The 24,105-nt window shown below is 41.7% G+C and overlaps 1 pseudogene; it reads right to left on the bottom strand.

The window, feature by feature from the left end:
• Nucleotides 1-2,003: 2,003 nt before the first annotated feature.
• LOC127219921 (uncharacterized) lies at nucleotides 2,004-2,102 on the bottom strand (annotated as a pseudogene).
• Between the last annotated feature and the right edge of the window lie 22,003 nt (nucleotides 2,103-24,105).

Raw genomic sequence — 24,105 nt, 5'->3', positions numbered from 1 at the left:
TCTACCAGGGAGACACTCTTAGCCTCTCAGAAGCACATATGCAAACAAGTGCTCAAGCTTCACCTTCGAGCTGTTCTGTGTGGTGGCCAGCTGGAGTTCCATACTTGCAGTGGTTTGGATGATATGTCCCCGTACACCTTGAATACTCAGTTCTCAGCTGGTGGCTGTTCAGGGAGGAGTAGGAGGTGTGTCCTTCTGGTGGAGGTATAACACTGGGGTGGGTTTTCTTTGAGGTTTCAAAAGACTCCCACCATTCCGAGTGTGCTTTCAGTTTCCTGTGTGTGGACCTGGATGTGAGCTATCAGATTCTGTGCTAACACCTTACCTGCCTTTGTCCATGCTCCCCACCGTGATGGTCATGGATTCCTAACCCTCTGAAACTGTAAGCCCCAAATAAGCCCATCTTCTATAAGTTGTCTTGGTCATGGTATTTATCACAGTAACTGAAAAGCACCTAACAGAATACCTCTCAGAGAGAGGGCACGTCCCAGGAAATAGATCAGTTCTCTTTTAAGGTTATTATTGTACTGGGATGAGGAGGGGTTGAGGGAGCTATTGCACAGTCTCCAAGTTTGTTAAATCTGAGATTCATGTATGGCAAGATAGAATATATAGCAAACAGAATCTCTCTGTGTTAGCCCGATGGCCACTGCCTTGACTTGTGTGTGGCCAGGTGAATGTTTGGAGGCTAGGCATTATTGTCTGTCTGGCTTCCATAACCACACTTCAGAAAGCATATACACCCAACCCCACCACCACACTAAATTCTGGTGACTCTCTTTGTTGAACAAGAGTTGACATTTAACCTGAAACATTAGGACACAGACAAGCCTACAAGGGGCAAATATTTCATGTGGGAGCACCATAAGTCTTTTATTTAGTTATTTTAAATTTTAATTAAAATATAATTACATCATTTCCCTTGTCCCTTCCCTTGCTCCAACTTCTCCAATAACTCCCTCCCCAAACTCCCTCTCAATAAATCTTAAAGGTTTGAGAAACAGCATGTTTGTGGAACGGGGATGTGTGTGTGTGTGTGTGTGTGTGTGTGTGTGTGTGTGTGTGTGTATGTATAAAATAACCAAACTCCAGAAAACATCCTTTTCTAGTATGCTTGTTTGCACCATCTGTAATCATCTCTGGTTTTGGTACATTTCCCCCTACCTTCACCTGGAAAATTCCTATTTGTTCTTCTGGGTAAGGCTCAGTTGTCTTCTGTTCAGGTAGGCACATTTCCTTGCTCCTCTTAGTGCCCTGACACAGCACTATGTGCATGTCTTCATGTTCAACCACACTTTAATTTTAGGATGCATCCCCCTATAGGCTTTCCTATAGCATGGGCTGAAATGACATTCTCTTCCAAGGTCTGTATGTCTGAGCACGCAGATCCTTATATCTGATATGAATGAAGGGATCTCATGTATACTAAAACCGGAATGATGCGGAGATGATTATCACGGCATATAAGAGGGCACAGGCTGTTTGTTCAATGAATGCTTGCTATAGGAATGAGAAACACATGACCCTTGTGCCCCCAGCTATTCATGCTCTGTCCACAGAAGACATCACCAATTGATGGCTTATGCTCAGACCTTGTCTCAATCTAGAGTGCCAACAGACATTTTCAACTGCTTAGAATTAAGTTGTGACTGGAGAACTAGTGCCTCCCGAGTCTCTTCCTCATATGCTGACTTCAAGGAGATTGTGAAACTCTGGGGATGTTGTCCAGGAGCCTGACTTTTAAAATAAGAACTTGAGGTGATTTGGGGACATGCTAAATACTGACACAAGCTAATCTAGCTGTCACTTCCTTGAGCTGCTCAAATGAGTAGATGCATAACTTAGCAATGCATGAACTTTGAAATACATTATGAGAAAGAGAAGAAGACTTATGACAACAGCCTTCTCTCACAAGTTCCTCAGCCTGACATGGAATATTCTAGATTTCCAAAGAAACCCATCCCACTCTCCAGAACTCTGCCCTGAGAATTTCTTCATTATTTAAAACTGTGGAATGTTTCACAGACTAGAGTGTCCTCCTGAACAGGGCTCTGCTAATCATCTCTGTACTGTTCCAATTTTAGTTGTGTGTTGAAGCAGACATGAGAATGCTTTTGTTTATACCCTCTTGTCTCATATCAAATGTGGCAATGTCTTTCAACAATAATGATGAAAAAAATGAAATCTCCAAGTTTCTTTTATATCCCCAGCTCTAGTTAATAAAGATGTTTATTATAGGGCCAAGGAAAAAGTTAGCTTTGGAGGGCAGCCAAACACGGAGAGATTCTGTGGCAAGCAGGTACCTATTATCTGGAAAAGTGAACCCAAACAGGTGACTGCCTGCTTCCTTTTCTGACCTTCAGTGGCTTTGGGGTTTCTCTGCACAGAGCCTAAGCTCCACCAGTCCCCCCCCCCTCGTCCCCCATCCCTATCCCGGGCACATCATCTCATCCCAGGCTTTAGACTAGCCTACCCTGTTCAGCTTCTCTGTCACATCCTGCCCTCATCCCAACCTCCAGTTCTAATCATTGGCCCAGTTATCTCCAAAGGCAAAGTGTTCCCAGTGGAATTTGGGAAAAGGTTTTGAATGACTCTTGGGGGCATATTTCTGGCAGGCAGTGGGCTGACTGTAAGTGACAGGAAGAAGAGCGAGGGAGAAAATAGAGTCTTGAGGCCAGGGAATGAGATGGCTCAGTCAGTAAAACACTTGCTGCATAAGCATGAGGACCAGAGCTATGATGTCCAGCACCCATGTCAAGCTAGGTGGGTTGGTATGAATCTGTAACCCTAGTTATCGGGGATGTGGGGGAGGGAGGATGTAGGCAGATCCTGGGGTCTCACCAACTGAGATAGTCTATCTGAAACTATTATTTCTAGATGCAATGAGAAATCTTGTCTCAAAAAAGAAAAAGGTAGAGAACAATTGAAAGAGACTCCATGGATGATCTTAGCACTCCCTACCTCCATGACCCCACCCCTACACAACCCAACCCAAAACAAAACAGTAACAACAAAAAAACCAGAGAGAAGGAAAATAGCATCTTACTGTTGGCTTGTTGAGATGACCCAGGAGGCGAAGGCACTTGTTTCCCTGCTTACGGACCTGAGTTTGATCCTCGGAACTCACCGTGAAAGGAAAGAATTGTCCCCTTGAAAGTTGTCTTCTAATTGCTACATGTACATTGTGCCTGAAATAAAACTCTCTCTCTCTCTCTCTCTCTCTCTCTCTCTCTCTCTCTCTCTCTCTCCCTTCATCTCTAGCTCTTTCTCTTTCTCCCTCTTTTTCTCAGACAGAAACACCCACAGTGTAGAGCTTTGAACGTAGCTTACCAAGAGGGCATTTTCTGAACATGCACAGAGACCAAGGTTTGATCCTCAGCGCTGTAAAAGTAATAATAAAATCATGTAAATGTAATCTGAATTAAAAGGCATGCCCCAAGTAGTCAGCTCCACAGAGACAGAAAACATATTAGCATTGCTAAGGATGAGAGGAAGAGGGGAGATGGGGATGCTTGATGGAGATGCAGATGAAATTATTTGGGGGTTACTGATAATAGCTGTAAACTTATAAACACACTCAAACTCACTAACTGTAAACTTTGAAAAGATGATTTTTATGGTATGTGACATATCTCAAAAATAATTTTAAAGAAATGAAGGCGATCTTATTTTTTGGTCCAAGTAGCTGGGGTCTGAGTTATCGCAGCTACATGTAAAATCACAATTTAGTCTTAAATTCTTTGACAATTTCATACACATATTTTGGCCATGGACCCCTCTTTCCACCATTTTTTATTCCCCTCACACTCAATGGAGCCCCTTCTCCTTTCTAAGAGGCCTTTCCTGCTTTCATGCCTTCTGTTGTTGTTTTGGGTAGGAGTTACTATAGCTTGGGTAACCTACCAGTGGCTGCATCATAGAAGAAATGACTTTTCCCTTCACTGGCAGCATTACTGCCGATAGCTTCTCAGCTGGGAGTCAGGGTCTCAGCCCCTTCCCAGCCTGTGCTGGAATACTGATCAGATTCAATCTTATGCAGGTCTTTTTGAGTGGAACAGACATATATACACATCCAGAGGGTGTGGTTCACTGTCCTTATAAGGAGGATTCTGAATCCTTCCTTTGGAAACCTTCTCCCAAGCTCAGGTCCTGCCTCCCTCTACCTTTTCCTTATCAGTGTCCTTCCTCTTGATAATTGTTGCCTGTCTAAATCTTTCTGACATACCAAGGCAGAGGGCAGACTTCCTACTGGGGAGTCTAATATTCTCTCATTTTTTTTTTCAGAAAAAAATACACATTGGTATGTATGTTTAAATAATAGCACTCATACAATATTCTGTTTTAGAAGCAATTGTGAGCTTCTCAAGAATGGATTTCTATGATGATACTTTCTGCTGACAATAACATAAAACCAGTTTCAGTTTCATTATGAGACAGAGAAAATGTCTGGGTCTAGATCAGATATGTTTTCACTTGGGCTCAGCTCTTTGCCTAATTTGTCTTTGCTTCTTTGTAGATTCTACTCTAGGGGCAAGTGCAGCTGCCTCTTCTTCTGGTAGATTCAGCTCAGTTCTGAGGTTTAGGTTGAGCTGTCGATTCCCTAGGACTGTCTTAGTGGGCAGGAAGAAGAGATGCTTTGAATAGTCCACACACTTCCAACCCTGGGGCCGATCCAAGTGGACCTTAGGGATTTGCAAAGCTCAGGAATAGAAAGGTGAGTGGAAATTAGAGAGATGCTCAATATCACAGTAGTTCATTCTGGCTCAAATCCTCACCACCCAGCACACAAGTATTTAGTAGATATCTATTGAATTAAACGGAACTTGTAATATAAATGCCAGCTTCCGAAGGGTTACTCAGAGGAAGGAATGCAATACTCTGAAAGGTGGGCAGTGTGGGGTAGACATATGATATTAGACTTCACAGTATTTGCAATTGGTATAGGAAAAGTACATGCTCCAGGCTGGGGTTGAAGTTCTGCTAGTGTTTGTGGGGCACATGCAAGGCTCTGGATGAATCCCAAGGACTCTAAAAACCAAGTACCCACCACCTACAAAGAGGTGCATACATGGATGATCATTTTGGTAATCTTTTAAATCAGCCAGGATATTCCAGATACTTAGAAAGTTACAATTAGTAGAAAGGTCTCAACCCTTTTGTTCAGGGGCCTCTCTCAAGAGTTCCTGAAAAGGACAGACTTGTAGGGAATTTGGCACCGTGCCCACAATTTTCATGGAGCTCTGGCAGTTCTTGGGTCCTCAGGACCCTCAGGTTGAACAGCTTTGTCATAATTACACATCGGGCTTTGTGTGTTTCCTGAGCCTTCATTGTTTTCAATTTTTTTCCTCCTGGAACTACCCTGACTCAGGGCTAGAGGGCATTGTGTGACCACAGTGAAGCTGCATCCATCAGAGCTCCTAGGATTTTCACACAAAAAGGCCTGCTCACTGCTCAGTTAACTAGTGAGTTCTTCCCACTCCCAGGAGGGAATGAAGTCAGCCCCCTGTGAAGAAAAGGATGGGGACAGAGGGAGAAGAGCCGCCTAAATGTTTCCCTCATTTGTATGTTGATGAAATGTCTGCATTCTCCCTAGAGCTCAAGTGCCTGGTTTGGATTGATTTCCCAGCAAGGATCCTGGTGTGTTGGGATATGCAGCAGATGAGGCTTAGGGGCCTAGTCCTTTCTCTGGCTTCCTGTGGGATTTTGGGGAGGCCCCTTTCTTGACTGAGCCTGAGTTTCAGTGCTCTTATCTGTAAAACAAGGGACTGCATTAGGTGCTCCCAGGCATGGTGCACGCGGCTCCTCTGGATGGAATGCTCCAGGACTGCTGGAGAAATGAGGAGGAAAAACATTGCAACCAAGGAGACTGTGGCTAGACTGCAAATGCATCAGGAAATCCCATGAGGGTCTGGGCAAGACGAATGCAGCAAATAGATTTGGGAATGAGAGAAGGTCCTTTCGGAAGACTGAATGGTGTGCATATTAATGTAGTCTGTTTAACACCTGAAAGGTAGACAGCAGTCAAGACAGTCTCAGGGATCAGAAACTCTGTGCAACCCCCCTCTTCCTTTAAGTGTAAATTCAATCTAGTGACTCATTTCTGACCAACACTGAGAAGAAATAGAGACCCTTGGCTTAAGAGCTCACCAAGAAATGAATGTTGCGAAGAGGTTTCTCTACCCTGAGTGAGTTTAGGAACTGATCCTGTCCAGTCAAGCCTTTGGATTCAACTTCAGTTGCCTTTGACAGTTTGACTATAGACTCTAAGGGAATCTGAGGCACTTACTAAGCCATGCCTCAAATTCTGACCCAAGAAGCACTGACATACTAGTGCAGTGTGTTACATTGCAAAAAAACAGTAGTTCAAATCATTCTCTCTCTCTCTCTCTCTCTCTCTCTCTCTGTGTGTGTGTGTGTGTGTGCAACAGAGGACAGCCATTCCTCAGTATACCGTCTACCTTTTGGTTTTTGAGAAAGGGACTTTCTAAGAAAGCTAGGCTGGCTACTGAGCCCCAGGATGCCCCGTCTCCACCTTTTGGTGTTGGTATTACACTGTATTGTCTGACTTTTTCATGTGGGTTCTGGGATTGAATCAGGTTTTTATACTTATGCAGTGAATACTTTTCTGACTAAACCATTTCATGGCCCTTCCAGCTATTTTCTTTCTTAGTAGTGTGAATCAGGGGATTCTCATTTATTTTTATTACATCTATCTATCAATCTATATCTATCTATCTATCATCTATCTATTATCTATTTATTCTCTCTCCCCGAGAGGACAATTTATAGGAGTCAGTTCTCTTCTTCCACCATGGGATTGAATTAAGCTGACTATCTTGGTGGCAAGTGCCTTTACCTGCTCAGTCATCTTATCAACCCAGGTATATCATCTAAAACTTCTCTAAAGCTTGGTTTTGTTATTTGTAAAGGATGATAGTGTTGTTTTTGTGAAAGCTGTGTGATACAATGTCTGTAACATGAGCAATAAGTGATTACTGCTGTCCCTATCGTTCATTGATGATGCTATATTTTTTACCACCACCACCGCCACCGCTGCTGCCACCACCACCACCATCATCCTTGGAATTTAATAACAGGTAGAAAAATGGCTGTTTTTTTTTTTTAATAAAATAATCTTTCCTGAGATCTTTCACTTTCTCACAGCCATTGAAATCAGGACTAAATGATGGCTAACCAGAGAGCCCCAAACTCTGGCACCATCTGATTCAAATGGTAAGTCTTGGGAGAAAAGGACCAGGTTGAACCTTTATAAACTTAGTGGAGTTGCTTCCACAGAGATGGGAGGGGGGTGTGTGAATCTTGCTCAGTGGCTCAGAATTTCCAGTTGCTTTGGCTGGAGAGGGAAATCCTTCAATCCTTTCCCTGGACTGGAGGCCAGCATTCGTTTCCAGCAAAGCTTTTTGATACTCATTTTATTTCCAGCAGAGTTAAATTGTAGTAATTAATACAGCCTAAAAATGTCCCCTAAGAAATGAACACAACAGAAAAGAAACTTAGAGCCCACTTTAAAGTCATTTGTAAATAATTTCTCATGGTTAATTGGTCTTTCTAGGGAACAATCTTACTGTTTCAACAAACACTGGACATTCTGACTGCAGAGAATGGTCAAAGCATGCTAACTCTGAACACTGGAAACAGGCTGCTCACGTAGTGAACCCTTTCTTTACCTTTGTTATGGGAGCAGAATCCCTACCAGACAACTTGTGGCATTCCTATTTTGAGACAACAATGTTTCTTATGGGTGGTCAGGGTAGGTGATTTCCAAAAACAATGGCTTGAGCCAGGTGTGGTGGTGCAAGGCCATAAATTCATTCAGTACTTGGGAGGCAGACACAAGAGAACAGGTTTAAGTTCAAGGCCAGCCTGGGACTCATAGCAAGTTCCAGACTATCTGGTGTTATACAGTCAGACTATCAAACAAACAAACAAACAAACAAACAAACAAACAAAAAGCAAAATAAAAACTCAGTGACTAATAGGATAACACAAATTTATATTCATTCCGTGGAAATGAGAAAAGGTCAGTTTGTTTGCTGAATTGCTTAAATTGGAAAACTAGGGGTCTAACTTTGGAAAATTGTACTTGAAATTATGAAGTTTATCTGGGTAGAGGTGTCAAGTGTCAACTGGCTAAATGAGTTTATAGTTCAGTGGGGTTAATGTATTTTGGGGTTACATATTTGTGGAAGGCATGCAAAGCTATTTACTGGATGAGGTCACAGAGCCAAGCTCCTCTTGGCTATGGTGTAGATGTCTCTCTCCTCTGTCATCAGGTGAGCTGAGCCCCAGGACTCACCATGTGGACTTGTTTCTTGGGTTACTCGGGAGCTTGCTCCAGTTCTCCAGTTCCTTTGTGCTCTTGTCTCCTGGAGCTCTCCACAGGAGAGGCTGCGCAGAGGGAGAAGGATGCATCATGAGTGCACATGGGAATACATAGTGCTCCTTGATAATGCTTTACTCAAGTTTTGCCTCTCCCCTACCACTCACTGTATCATGGCTTCTGCATGTGCTCAAGTCTGGTAACCTTTTCCCCTTTTCATTCTCTTTGGGAGAAACTTATGGAGGCTTTTGTCTAATTGGAATAATCAGAAATTGTGCATCTTACAGCTCCCTTTACCCAGAGCCTCTCTTCTGGAACCACATACAACCTCAGGAAAGGTCCCTCATCAGAATATGTAGGCTTTATGTCAAACTTGTGAGTCAATCAGCTTTTTCCTTGCATGAGTGCCATACAAATGACCACTTCTCTATCTTATTCTGTCATTTTCCGTCTCTGGGAACTGAATAATTTTCTCTCTGTGTGTCTGCTGCTCTTTGTTTCTATGTCTCACAGAATGGCTCTTGTTCTTTATGGATCTTAGTTTTTCTCTACACCCTATTCTGTTCTTTGTGACTATTATATCCCTGTTCCTCTTTTCCTCCTTCTCTTCTTACTGTGTCTTCTTCCTGTTCCTCTTCCTCTTCCTGTCTCCTCCTGTATCTCTTCCTTCTTCTCTTTCTTCTTCTTTTCCTTCTCCTCCCTTCTTTTCCTCTTCCTCCCTCACCTCCTCCAGGTCCTCCTCCTCCTGTTTCTGCAGGTGCCAACTTGTCTCCCAGTAAGGACAGGACTTTTTTGCTTTGCTCAGTCCTGTTCCCTCTACTATCTGGTATACAATAGACATTCAGTATTGTGTATTGTGTATCTGACTTAAAGACTTACAGGCAAAGGAAATCAGTTACTTCTGGAAGAGATCAGGTAGAATCCACTTACTATTATGCTATTTTAAGAAAAGGATGAAGCTTCTGACATTGCCGTCTTTGTGGAAGCTCATCTTGAGCTGGAGGGAGAGGACATCTATCTCTCTTAGGTGCAGGATGTTACTGCATGTATGTATACTCCACTGTAGTCTTTGAACCTTGTCTAGGCTTTATCTGAAGCTTGAGCCTCAGCAGAGAACATCAGGTTATTACCAAGCCATGAAATGCTAACTTACCCATAATTTCACTTCATTTTTTTTTTCCCTGAAAGGGAATAGTGTTTTAGAGCAATCTTTCTGGAAAAGTTCATTGTAGAAGGTAGGATTTCTGGGTAACAGTCTTGAAACAGTCTTGCCATGGGATGTGGGTAAAACTAGCTTCAGTCCTCCACTTTCGCAATGACAGTTCAGGCCAAATGGTTCCCATGATCTCCTCTCATGGGGAGACGCTTACCTATCAGCCCAGAAATTAACACATAGCAGTGTGGGATTTACAGCTGAGGCTGAGATCTAAACAAGTATGGAAAATACCACATGGCCCCAACCTTTCGAAATTTTATAGATTAACATCCCCATGTAATCCTGCTGCACTCAGGAGGCAAAGATAGTTTTGAATCCTGTCATCCTCACTTCCCTGCCCTTTATGTTGGGCTATTAAAATGCATTTGTAATGAATGATGAAGAAAAGGAGGAACAATGTTTAGACATCTGCTGTATCAATTCCATCAGAAAATCTTATGTCTGGCTAAAAGAATGTGTTACATAGGCTTCTGGGAAGGGGTTTTTGATAAAAGATGGATGGCTTTGGAGAAGGAATACCACCTTCTATATAGCTTTCCTGGGTCATAGAAGGAAGGAAGGAAAAAAGGAAGGAAGGCTTGCTCATCATCTCTCTGAGAAACAGCATTTAATAAATACTGTATCTTGAAAAATATCTTCATGATACCCAACTGCTCAGTCAAGAAGACCATTCTAGGAAGGAAGGTTAAATCCCCACTTGGTTACTGTATGAACTTGGGAGCAGCCTTAGACTTGCCGAGCTTGTGTATAGATCTATAAACAGGTCATGGTGAGATCTGGGGAAGGCAGTGAGCAATGTGAACAGCATAGCTCCTAGGTCATACAAGGGGGTAGAACTGGTCATTACTATTGCTACCATATCCCAGGCTGTTGTCTGTTCTGTGCTTTAGGCATGTCATTGCTGCTGTCACCTTGAAATCTCAGAAGCCATGAGTACTGCATGATACCTTTACAAGATTCACTCAGTAACATCTCCTGGTGTAAGTGGGTAAGGCTCTTGAGCACTTAAGGCCTCTCTCCATCTTGAAGATATCTAAGTGGTTAACACTTGCCAGGAGGTGGAACACTCTTCTTTAATGTTGTAGCTGCCCGCAATCCTATAAGTAACTACTCACCCATGTTCCTGTGAGTTTCTCTAGTGTATTTCTTGGTTCACCAAGTAGACTTGGATAGAATAATTTCTTTGGTTTTATTGCCTGCCCTCTCTGGGGTGATGGGGAAATAGACTCTCCAGGAAAATCAAATAACCCAGGCAAGATATTTGGGGAATTGTGTATGTTGTCATGCTATGTTTATGTACATATATTATTTTGTGACCACCTGACCCAGCACTCTTTGACAGATAAGAAAGTGTTCTTTTCTAAAATCATTATTTAAACTCCTGACATTTGGTCACAAAAATTAATGGCTACCAAATTCAAATGGATGGTTAGTGTCACCTCTAAATTCATCTCTATCCACTTTAATATAGATGGTCCCATTTATTTTATATGGTACACTTAAACGGCAGGTGCTGTGATTCCCTCCATGGTGGAGATGAGGGAAAGAAGGTGTTCAGAGGTTCCTTGACCTCATCATCCTCGTTATCACCTCTATCATGTCTCATCATTGCATCAATACTGCCGAGGTGGTGTTTTCACTCTGAAACCCAAGGAACTGAAACCTGGGGACAACGAACAAATTTCCTCAAGTTTCAAAGAAACATAAAGCAGTTTGAAAGTATACATCTATATAATTCCCAGACCCAGTGTCTTTCCCTACATACCGTTGCAGAACAGACTGGATGACCTGGATACAGTCACCCCATGCTCTACTCCATTAAAAATACCAACTGCTTTAAAATGTAGCACCCCTGCCCCTGTCAATGGACCTCCCTTATTTCACTTTCTAATTTCTCAATAGTCACTCTTTTTCAGGTTTCATTTATTTTGTTCTTTCTATCTCTTCAACAGGAATGCAAGCTCTATGAATACAGACATCCTTCCCTCTGTTTAATTTATTGCTCTATTTCCCACTCCTGGGACATGCTTAGCTTAAGGTATGTATGTTTGCACCTTTTCTTTTTTAGCTCTACTACTATTCTGTTGCCACTGCTGATTTGCTTTAGTGAATTCTTTACTGTCTTTGCACTTAAGTTTTCTTAATGGCAAAATAAGAAGGTGGTAATGCCAACCTTGTAAGAGAGATGCAAGATAAAGATGTCAGTGCATCTAAAGGACTTCAAACAAGGTCAGGGAAACACTAGGAGCTAAAAAAAAAAAACATGATTACATAACCCATTGTATGTTCTTTAAGGATGTCACCTATCTTAGTAACTGTGCCAATATTTGTTTTACATATATTAGTTAATTGACTCTTTAAGCACTCATTATCCTCATCTTCACTTTACAGATGTGGAAGTGTAGAGATTAAAAAGAATGTGTTTTGTCATGATCTTAATCAGTGTCTGGGAGAAGCATTTATCTCCTGGCTCCCAACAAAGTCATTCTCTCCTCTGCTGTTGTCTTTTTTTGTGGAAGCTAGCCATGTACCACAGTGGCAGTCCATACTTCCATTCCTTAAATTCAGAAGCTTTACACCATTAGTGTTTGTCTGCAAAATGTGTCTCTGACATACTCCTTTAATTAATGCTAGTCTTAATGTAAAGCCGCATTAATAAGACTATTGTATATCAAGACCCAGGCAGGGCAATACAATATCCAGGACCATCTATTTATATCTAAAGAATTTAATACAATTCCCCTTCCTTCACTCTACCACACATTCAAAAAATCAATTTATACTAAATGTTGTTACAAAACCATATTTATCACCCAAGGGATTAAGAAAAGCAAAGAGCCAATTTAATGACAGGATGTAGTTCATTATTTATTTCTAGCATGTAAATTATAGATTGTCATAAATTTTTTATTCTTTGGGTGTCCACTACTTTATTTTAGGGGAAAAATGGAGAAGTTTGCATCACAAAGAGCAAATGTCTCATCTCTGGGCACAAGAGCCACCTCTTTTGCTCTCTGACAGACAATAATCTGTCAGAATGAAAAATTAATGGCTTTCCCTTAATTCATCATCTCCTGCCTCTGTTCTAGTAATGCCTTCTTTCTTGTCCCCTCCCCCTTCTTTCTTTCTCCTCTGTTCACCCAAGGCTGTGCTTCTGAGCACAGGGAAGAGACAGGGAAGTGGAGTGGTGTGAGAAGGAGGGAAAGAAGGAAACCAGGCCAGTTGACTGACTTCTGTTCTCATACAATATCTGGGAAGGTGGCCTTTACTCATTAAATGCAACAGAATGCTGTGGCGTAGATGCCAACAATGTGTGTGCTATGAATGGCTTTGGCTGTTCTCCCAGATTCAAGATGGGCAGAGGGGTGTTAAGCAGTTTGGTGTTTCAATACTCCCGTAAGATTTGTCAGGGCTACTTACAAACCATCAGACCATAAGACAGACCTTTAAAGGAGATGGGCTTGTTAAAGATGGAGACATGGGTGAAGTTGACATCACTACAAATACTGACCGTTGAGCATCATTGGGGCATCAAGACCACTTGCCAATTCCTTTATTTATCTCAAATCATTACTCGTTTAAGTCTCTTGAAGACCCTTCTAATCCCTGACTCACTTCTCTGGCTGTGTGAGAACTGCACTTACAATTTCATTGTAGTAAATGCCCGTATCACTTACCAAGCATTTCTGTATCTTTCCCTTCTCAACAAATTTTAGTCTTAAAATTAAGCATTGGCCCCGGGGCTTGTTTTGGCCCTGTCAGGTGAGAGTAGCTTCCCCCCTATCTGTGGAATCTCTTGTGTTCAAGATGACCTCAAACTCACTAGGTGGCAGAGAATGGATTCAAGCTTCTGATCCTCCTGCCTCCACCTGCTAAGTGCTTAGATTACAGATGTGGGCTGTTATATATGGCTTATGTGGTGCTTAGATTACAGATGTGGGCTAGCACACATGGCTTATGTGGTGCTGAGCATCAAACTCAGGGCTTCATGGGTGCTAAGCAAGAACTCTACCAACTGAGCAACATTCCCAACTCTACGAGAGCAACTTTAAGCACAGACACAGGATGCCACATTTCTTCCTGCCATAATAACATCATGCAAGTGTGATGGAATTATATGTATAACATCACTGGTTCTTTAGTGACTAAACAAGATGCACAGCTTTAAAGACCCAAGTCAGCCTGTGGGATGTGAGAGGAAGTCTTGCAGGGCTAAGCTTCTGAGACACTAGGGTCCTTTATTTTCTTTGGCAATACTTAACATATTCTGGCTTAAAACTCATTGAAAAAATTGAGAGAATCCCAACTGTCTTCGACTGGCTTTCCACAGATGCAGTTGCATCAGACACACTATTCTCTTGCTTCCTCCAGGCTGAGTAGAGGGGTCCTTTCTCTTCTATAGGACACCATTGCCTCATAGAGTTTCAGTATCTTCATCCTTTTGCTTCCACCTTGTCAACATGCTAACCTCTTCAATCCTTAACTCCTTCCATCACCCCCCTTCACATTTTCAACTGTTCTCCTTCCCCCCGTCATTTACCTTATGTTTTGGAAAGAATTGCATACTCTATTTTCATCCATTGCTCTTATTTCCTCTTGACTGATTATCAGACTTCTTCCAATGCCCTAGTGATCTTTGAGATTGTCAGTGCCCTTAACTTTGTTGGGTCCAGTTTGTTTATTACACTAGACTTCATTAGTGTGCTTGATACTGTTGATTTAGCCTTCTACTTGAAATGGCGTGGCCCTTGGATTTTATTATACTTGAACCCTCTGGATCTTGGTATGCCCTTTGTCTCCTTTTGAAAAGTGTACTCCTTCAGTCTTTACATCTGTTATTGGTGTTTCTCAGCATTTTAGAAACCTTGTATGCTTTTTTCTATTACACCCCACCCCCATTATAGTTTCAGTTCTTTTAACTCTTAGGCTAATGGTCTTGATGTGTTCCTAAAGACTTAGGCATATCAGAGCCACTGTTGAGTGGTCACCTCCAAAGGCTACATGGAGATTTACCACCATAAACATGTCAAAAATAGCACCTATCATATTTCTTTATAAATCATTCCCCTCTTCTTTTTCCTTTCTTAATTAATAACTTTTTGTGATATTATTAATGTTATTATTATTCAGGGTTATAAGATCATGGAGGAAGGGCTTAGCTTAGCTCATGGTTTCAGAGGGTGTCAGTCCATCAGTGTTGAAGGCATGACAGCAGAAGAGACTTGGTCCACAGAGTGAGGGTGTGAGGGTCTGGCCTGTTCAAATGGTAAGGACCAGGAAGGAAAGCCAGTAGATTAGAACAAGAAGCTTGTACAACCTTTGCAAATTTACCCCTAGTGACTTCATTTCTCCAGCCAGACCCCACCTTTGAAATGTTCTACAGCTTTCAAGTAGAGCTACAGCTGGGGACTGAGTTTAAAACAGAAATCCGTGGGGGGTGCTTTAGAGTCACACTCTTCTTTTTCAGTAAGTTCTCTCTAGTGTTTCTTTTTCTTCCTTAAACTTGACCTCTGCTGGCATGACCCCACCCTTCAGTTATGTATGTAATATACTGAGATCTCAGTAGCATCCAGAGTTTGGGCTTCAACCCCTAAGTTGCCTCTATACCTCTCTGGAGCTTTGGATAGATATGACTGCTCACCTCAACCCAGCAGAAGCTATCTGCAGTCCCATTTCTGTCCAGCCAGGTACTGCAAAGCCCAGTGCATGGGCATTCAGAGGTTAATTCCTTGTGTCTATTGTGACCTTGAAGATAGGGCTCAGAACATCAGGTCAAGTTCATACGGCATCTCATTTCAGATCACTGTATTTTGTCAGTGAGTTTCATCTCTCACTTTAATAAAACAACATCCAAAATAGATTGGCATGACTTCCCAACAAATTGCCATTGCATAAGTGCTTGCTGCTTTGCATTGCTCGAATATTCAGAGGGAATTAATGATACTGTTGAGTGGCTACTATGAAGATTTATGTGCAGAGCTGAGAAGGGTTGCTTTCTTTTTTCTATTTTTTTCCCTTAAAGTAATAATAAAGATTACAAAAGAGAAATAAGCAAGGGAAGTTAATTTGAAATGAATCTTTAATCAGGTTTCATCTGTTCGAAGCAAACGTCTCCTTTGTTTGAGCACGGCCGCAGAGGCGGAGCCTGGAGACACTATTCTGTAGATGTATCCTCAAAGTCAAAGCCATTCTGACAGAAATCAAACGAGAAATAATTTCTCCCTGAAGGAATTCTGTTTCAGCTTAATGATGGCTCGAGTGTTCCTGTTCAAATGGCATAATGGGGCTTTTTAATTACGGTTCACACTGTCCAGTGGAATGGTAAGACTTTTACTTATTTATTTTTTTCTCTGAGCTCATTTGTTGAGTGTGTATTGCCAAACAGAGTTTACCCCAAGGTGAAAAAAGGAATTAACTTCTAAAGGTAGATGTGTGTCCAAACTTTGCTTTCATGGGAGAGGAGAAAGGGCCTGGCTCAGCTAATGGGAGCACCATAGAATCAGGCTGCCCTTGGAAATTTATTTCCAAAGACCACTGGAGAGGCATGGTCACACCATGGAGTGCCTGTGCTAGTTTCTTTTGTGTTGCATGATAGATAAAATACCCAGACAAAAGCAACTTAAGGGAGAAAGGGTTTATTTTGGCTTATAGTTCAGAAAGGATAGAGATATAGTCCCTTATGATGGGAAGCTATGGAAGCAGGTGTGGTGGCAGGAGCATGGGGGAAGGGAGAGGGAGAGAAACAGACACAGAGAGACAGAGACACAGAGACACAGAGGCAGAGACAGCCAGAGAGAGACACACACAGAGAGGCAGAGAGATAGAGACAGGGAGAGAGGCAGACACAGAGGCAGACAGAGACACATATAGAGGCATAGAGACAGAGAGACAGAGAGAGAATGAGGACTGGGACATCGAGCAAACGCTCACACATGATCCTACTGCAGAACATTTTATATGCAAACCAGAGCAATGCCTAACATCAAAACTGAAAATTGAATCTGAACTTCACATAAGGCAGGTGGATTAGGATGGCTTCCTATTGGACAATGAAGAAGGTGCTTCTGGGAAGCCATGGTGGGAAAAATCTCCATTTTAGGATTTGTGCTCTGGTTCTGTGGAGCATCAGGGTCTTTTAACCTTGAGTATTCATGTCTCTTTTGCTTCAAATGGAGACTTGAGTCAGCAGAAATCTGTAGTGATTTAGATATAAGTTGGAATCCAACCCGCTTCTTAATGGTTCTAGGGTTTGCTCAAGCTCTTTGAGTGTGTATAGTAAAGCCAAGAGACATGGGTGGAGAGAATTGGAGTCACAGTGTTCTCATACTATAGTAGAAGCAAACAGCAAACAGATACAGATTTGAGTGAAGCTATTAAAACCTAGTCCTTTTTTCCACTCTTTGATAGATGATATTGTCTCAGGGCCTCTATTATTTTTTTCTTTTGTTTTTCAACACAGGGTTTTTCACAGGAAGCTCTGGCTTTCCTGGAACCCACTTTGTAGGCCAGACTGGCCTTGAGCTCAGAGGTCTAGCTGCTCCTGCCTCCCAAGTGCTAGGATTAAAGGAATGAGCCAACACAGCCCTGTGTCTTTTGTTTTTTTTATTATTTTATCTCTTGTATGTATATATGTATGTGTGGTGGTCATTTGTGTGTGTATATGTGTGTTTATATGAATGTGGGTGCTTGTGTGTGTGTGTGTGTGTGTGTGTGTGTGTGTGTGTGTGTGTGTGGTGCATGTGGAGGCCTGCATTTGCTATTCAGTGTCTCTCTTGATCACTCTCTACCTTTTGTATTGAGGTAAGGTCTTTCACTTGAACCCAGGACTTGCTGATTTAACTTGTCCAAGTAGACACCTTTCTCCCAAGATCCCATCATTCTACCTCTCTTGTGTTGGGATTATGGACAGGTCACTGTAAGGAGTATGTTTTTCCTCCCGCCACCGGTCTTGTCCCGCCGCCGCACCAACCCCAATTAATACACCGAGACTCTATATTTGATATAATGCTGTTGGTCAGGTACTAGTTTCTTATCGGCTAGCTCTGTCTTAATTATTAACCCATTTCTATGTATTTCCACATGGTCTTACCAGAGAGCGGGGGCCGGCAGTTCTGTTCTCTTCCTTCTTGACCCCTCCTTACTACTTCCTCTTTCCTCCTTGTCTCCTAGTCCCTCCTATCTTCCTTTCCTATTGGCCAACAGTGCTTTATTCATTAGCCAGTATGAGAAACATATTTACAGAATGACATCTCCCATCAGGTCACCATTCCCACCCAGTGCTTTTTTGAATGCCTGAACTCTGAACTTTAGTCCTCACTTGTATGGCAAATCCTTTACCTACGGAGCAATCCACCAGCCCATGATGCCTTGGCTTCAAATGACTGGACATCTTAACAATGATTTTTCTTTGTTTCTTTGCTGCCCAATTAACAGAATTATAACAATCTTGTTAACTAACAGGCTCCCATACCAGAAGCCTGGCTATAATAATTTTCTAGTAGGTCAAAAGATGGGGATACCTAGCTTTCCTGATTTGCTATAGAAAATGTAGAATTCAAAACTTTCTAGCTCACTTGAGTGTTTAAGAAACAAACCTCGAAGGAAAATGGGGGGCAGCTGTTTGTTTTCTCTGCTGATGAGCCTACTTCTGTCTCCCCATTGTGCAATTCTAGAAGGATGTGGGTTATTACTGGGAAAGGTGGGAAAGGATGCTGAATTAGTGTAGGAAATGATTGTAATTTTGGAGTTTTCAAAACTTCATGAAAATCTCCCTCTGTACCTAGCTTGCCTTATAATATTATCTGCCTCAGCACACCCCTGAGCTGGTTGGGAGTGTCAGGCCATCACTGTCCATCTCCATCTTAGTGTTGCATGATCCACTCACAGCCACAGCAGGGTAGGACAATAGATATTTCCTGCTACCCAGAGTGTTTTCAGAGACGCAATGAATGTATGGACACATGCATTGTGTTGACACTGTGTATTCTAGAGGTGTTCATTTCTTTCTTGGCCACTTGAAGGTTTAGTCTTGACTTTTGACCTATACAATTGATGCTTAATTAAATACATGCTGAATGAAAGGAAAATCTATCACAAGAAAATACAAGCCTGTGCAGCAAATAGGCATTCAATAGATAGTTATTGAACTATGATTTTCTATCACTTTGGATGACTTGATTCACATAGGTGAACTTTGTTTATATGACCTTGTTCTTCTCACCTTCTGTGGATTAATAATAAGTTAATTAGATTCCATACTTTTCTATTTTATGACTTAGTCACTGTGATGGTTCATGCCAGTTGTCATCTTGATGATATCTAGACTCTTCTGAGAGAGGACCTTCTGGGCATGCCAGTGGGGATTATCTCATGTTAAGTGAGATGGGAGGACAGCTCCCATGCTCATGGCCCATCACTGAGTTTGGACCTTGGACTATGTAGGAATGAGCCAGGGAGCTGAGCATAAGCATTCATTGCTTCTTGACTATGAATGCAGCATGAGCAGCTGCCTTATGCTGTTGTCAACTGTGATTCCCCTGTCTATAGACGATAAGCAGCTATGACTTCCCTCCCACAATGGGCTCTATAACCTGACATTCTTAGCTGAACTAAGCCCCTTCTCCCTTAAGTTGCTCTTGTTAGGGTATTTTATTACAGAAGGAGGAAAAGTAAAAGGCAGACACATTGGCCAGTAAATATTTTCTGTAACAGGGCTGAGTATGTTAAAGAAGTGGGAAGTGATCTTACTTATTTTGCTACTGTAGTGGTACTCTCCAAGGAGAAGGGATTTCTTGGGCCTTGCTGCTCATTCATTGCATTGAATGTCAATAAGATGGTTGCAGCTGTGGAGACCTAAAATCCCACAGTCTCGAGCCCATCATACACATGGGGTCCTGGCTTTTTGATGTTCTTATCTTTCATCTCAGAGGCAGCGACTCATGTCACTTTTGCAAGAGCCTGAAACTAGTAGCTAGTTCATACAGCTGGAGTGTCAGGCATTTATATCTGTGGTCTGGATTGAAACAGTCCCTCCAAACTCTTCAAAGAGATACAGAGGCTGTGTCAAATGACTTCTTCCATTTGATTTCTAGTGCATTTTAGAATCACTAAATTCCAACCTCTAATTTCCAGAGTTCTAGTGATATTACTATGACCATCACAAATATTGCTGCATTCCTGTCTATGTTTTAAATATATGCAAACCAGAAGGAAACAATTAATTTGTTCTATTATCTATGTGACTGGGAGATAACACATTGGTAAATGGCTGGTACTTCTTGATGCTGGTCTGCATATGTGTTACCCGAGACACCTCAACTTAGCATCTATTTAATAGTTCCCCTTAGTTCACTTCTCCCAAAGCCATTACCCTTCCCCTAATGTGTCTGGACACCTCTGAAGTGTAGGTGCCTGTGGGTCCTCAGCAGAAGTAACACAGGAATCCCAGTCACTTGCCTGAGTACTGCTTTCATCCTTTTCCTGTGATGTGGCCTTGTGTCATTCGATGTCTGTTACTGAGTTCTAATTCCATCATGTGTAAAATGGAGATCAGGATCCCTGTCTTTTCCACACCACTGGGTTTCTGGGAGAATTATATAAGCTAGTGGAAGCCAATTAAAAATTTTACAGTTCTATAACTACATGAAGATTATTGGGTATAGTTAGATACAATTGGTGCTACTCAGTTAATGAAGTTATCTCCTCCAAGCACCACAGCTTTCCCCTTCACACTCTCACATGACAAAGTTACAGTTACCTGATGATTTAAACCCTTGTCTTACCCCAGCCATGCCAAATTTCTCTGAGGACTGAGTCTGTGAATACTTTGGCCACACTCTTGGTGATGTCATCATTGGAGGTGGGTGGCTCTAGTGACTGTAGTGGGGCAGTGCCCTGTACTTAGATTTTGAATGTTTGTCAGGGTGGGGTGCACAGAACATTTGTAGGTGGAGGGCTATCAAAGGGGCACTCCAAGGCTTTCATTCTGACCAGCTTGTTTGAAGTTCTGGCAACTGAGATGGAGAGTCCATTACAAGAATGGTCAGGAAGTGTTTCTAAAAGTGTTTAAGGTCTTTAACCATCAGGGAAACACAAGTTAAAACTACTTTGAGATTTGATCTCACCCTAGTCAGAATGGTTATCATCAAGAAGACAGGTAATGCCTGCTGATGAGGATGTGGGAAAATTCTTATTCACTGTTGGTAGGGGTGTGAACTGCTGCAGTCACTATGGAAATCCAGGGGAGGCTTCTCAAAAACCTAAAAATAGAGCCATCATATGACCCAGGTACAGCACTCCTGGTTGTACCACCCAAATGGCTCTGTGTCCTACCACAAAAGTATTTATTGCCACTGTATTCACAATGGCTAAGGAATGGAATCAGCCTAGATTTCCAGAAATAGCTGAATGGTTAATGAAAATGGGGTACATATACAGAGTGGAATTTTATTTATATATTTGTTTTTGAGAGTATAAACACTTCATTTACCCCTTTCCTTTCCTTCCTCCAAATCTAATCCTTGTTCAAATTCATGACTAATTATTATATGCACATATGCAAACTGAACATAACCTGTTCAGCCTTTATACTGTTACTTGTATGTGTATTGTCAGGATTGACCATTTGGTATTGGAAAACCAGGTGATGTGCCCTTCCCCAAGGAAGATTCTTTCTTCCACACTCAGCATTCCTTAGATGCCTATAGTTGAGTTATTATGAGCTTTCCCTGTCCATATTAGCATGTCTATTGGTGTCAACATTGTTCCTGTCATGTTTAGGCAGCCATGTTGGTGAGACTTCATTTGTGGAGCTTCTGACATTTCTAAGAGACACAATCTCAAAACAAACTCCCTGTTCCTATGGGTCTTACAACCTTCCTACCTCCTCTTCTCAAATGATTCTTGACTTAAGTGCAGGAGTTGTGTGTTTTCTGTGATGGTCTGCATCTGTTGCAAAGACAAGTTTCCTTAATGAGGGGTGAGAACTACCCTTACCTGTTGGCATAAGGATAAATATTTAGAATGTAGTTAGAGATTGTGCTAGTTTAGTATGGGTTTTCCTGTAACATTCATAACTTTACTAGCCATGGGCTGTTGGCTGTTTTCAGTATGAGGAATGATTTTTCTCTTCTTGAACAGGCCTTAAGTCAAATTAGAGTTACTGCCAAGGTATGCTTGTCACCACTGCACCCTTGGGATTATCACGTCATGTTGGTCATTGTGGTTCATAGGTATCATATACTCAGGTAGGATTGTTGGTTGCTTCCCTCCTTTGAAAGCTTGTACACCGACTTTTCACACCATGAAAGCTAGTCCTCAGGTGGGGGAGGCTTTTGGGTTATATCCAGCTTGGAACTTTTGGGCCCTGCACTTGAAGTGCATGTTGTCTTCAGCAACAGGGACATTCCTTTCACCACTGGAGGAGAAACAAGGTCAACAGCAGTGTAATGTTTTAGGAGTTTCTTGGATAAACCTGATCATCAACTCAAAAGTTTTTTATACCTAGTATTGGGGTTTTATAAGATATTCTTTGGCTCTTAGAGGGAGTACTGTCGGCACAGATGGGAAAGTTTCATTTACACTTTCTATATGTATTTACACACTGACTTATGTGTATTAAAGGTATTTGTCTTAGGTTTTCTATTGATATGATGAACAAAAAGCAAGTTGGAATGTATGGTGGATTGAATGTAATTGGCCCCCACAAGCTCATAGGAAGTGGCACTATTAGCTCCCACTTGCTCAGGTCAGCTGTTTCTGTGGACTCTGTAGCCAGATTTTATGGAAGCATTCTCTCAACTGAGGCTTCCTCTAATTTGTGTCAAGTTGATTTAAAACTATCCAGCACAGTATTTTTAGGTGGTGTATAGTTGATAGTATGATTCCTTATAACCTTTTTCAGACATCCTTACTCTTATTCTATCTTTCTTCTCCCTTCTTTTGTATTTACCTCCCTCTCCTCACCACTTAACTAGAGCATCCTATTTCCCCCATCAGATCTTTTGTACCCTACTATTTCCCTCTCTGTTGCTAACCCCCACTCCTAAGCCCAGCAATGGTCCCTTTTAATTTCCCTGATGTCAGCAGTTATCGAAGGACATCCATTTACATTGGAAGATTTGGGGCTAGGACCCACAAAAGGGAGAGAACTTTTGATGTTTGTCTTTCTGAGTCTGAGTTCCCTCACTCAACATGATCTTTTCTGGTCCCATTTTTTACCTGCAAAGTTCATTATTTAACTTCTTTTTACACAGTGAAATTTTACTCATCTGTAAAGAAATGAAGAAAGAAAAAAATTCAAGAAAACAAAAGCAACTGGAAAATAACTATATAAAGTGAAATAAGTCAGGCTCAAAAGGAAAATTACCACATGTTCTTTCTCATATGTGGGTCCTAGCTTCTAATTTTCATGTCTATATATTCATGTAGGGGAGAATCTGGGGGCTTAGGAGCCACCCATGAGGAAAGTAGACAGAGAGGGCACTATAACTCAGAGATGAATATACTGAGGGAGGGAAGTCAAGGAGCAGGGGCAAGAGATAGGGAAGAGTGAGTGAGGTGGGGACATTCATTCAAACTAAGTATGTATGAAAATGGCACAAGGAAACATGCTACTTTGAATGTTAATTAAAAACTAAAATTAAAGCCAGAAGTGGTGGCACATGTCCTTAACCTCAGCTCAGGTGGCAGAGGCAGGCAGATCTACAGAGTGAGTTCCAGGATAGCCAGGGCTACCCAGAGACACTCTGCCCTCCCCAAACAAGCAAACGAAACAAAACCAAACCAAATCAAACAAACAAACAAAACAAAACAAAAAAACCAACAAAAAAATAAGAACAAGCAAAAACAGTAACAGCAACAACAAAAACAACTAAAATTGAAAAGGACAAAGTCCTGAAAGGAAGGTTTACATCAGGAATGTGATGAGGGTAATGGGGGGAAAAATTCCCCAATCTCAGTTTAGATGAGTATGAAATTGGAAAAGAATAAAACAAAGAATGGGTGTAAAACTGACCCTTAATAAATGGTTACCCAGCTCATGTCTAAATGTTACCAGTAAGCAGTAGCCCAGCACTTAAGAAAAGGTTTTTTTGTTGTTAGCTCTAAATGGTGTGGCATTGACCTCTGTTGCTATGTAACTCTCCCCCGTAGAAGCTTGCCTCTGCTCTGCATCTGTATATTTGAAGTCATTTATAGTCTACCACCAAGATTCCACTGGGAAAGCACTTCCAGAATTCTCAGTCATCTCTTAAGTAGCCTGGGAATCAGTCATTCATATTTTAGTGTGGAATTATCCCTCCTGGTCATTTGTACCTAGGAGATAAGTTGGTGTGGTACACATATTGATCCAGAAACAGCTGGAATAATATATAGTCAATTGGCCTTGAGAAATGAGAAGACAGAAGAATGTATGTGCATGGCCTCCTGGCCACAGCAGTTGGACAGACCAAAAACCTGAGAGTCAAATATGGTGAGAGTATAGGACCATTATAGTGGGAGTTTTGTTTGTATTGCTCAATGCAATATCCTTTATGCCTTAGATGAGGTC

The sequence above is a fragment of the Phodopus roborovskii genome, unplaced genomic scaffold (assembly GCF_943737965.1).
Source record: "Phodopus roborovskii unplaced genomic scaffold, PHOROB, whole genome shotgun sequence".
Taxonomy (NCBI): domain Eukaryota; kingdom Metazoa; phylum Chordata; class Mammalia; order Rodentia; family Cricetidae; genus Phodopus; species Phodopus roborovskii.
The sequence above is the reverse complement of the archived record's forward strand: the minus strand, read 5'-3'. Positions and strand labels throughout refer to the sequence as shown.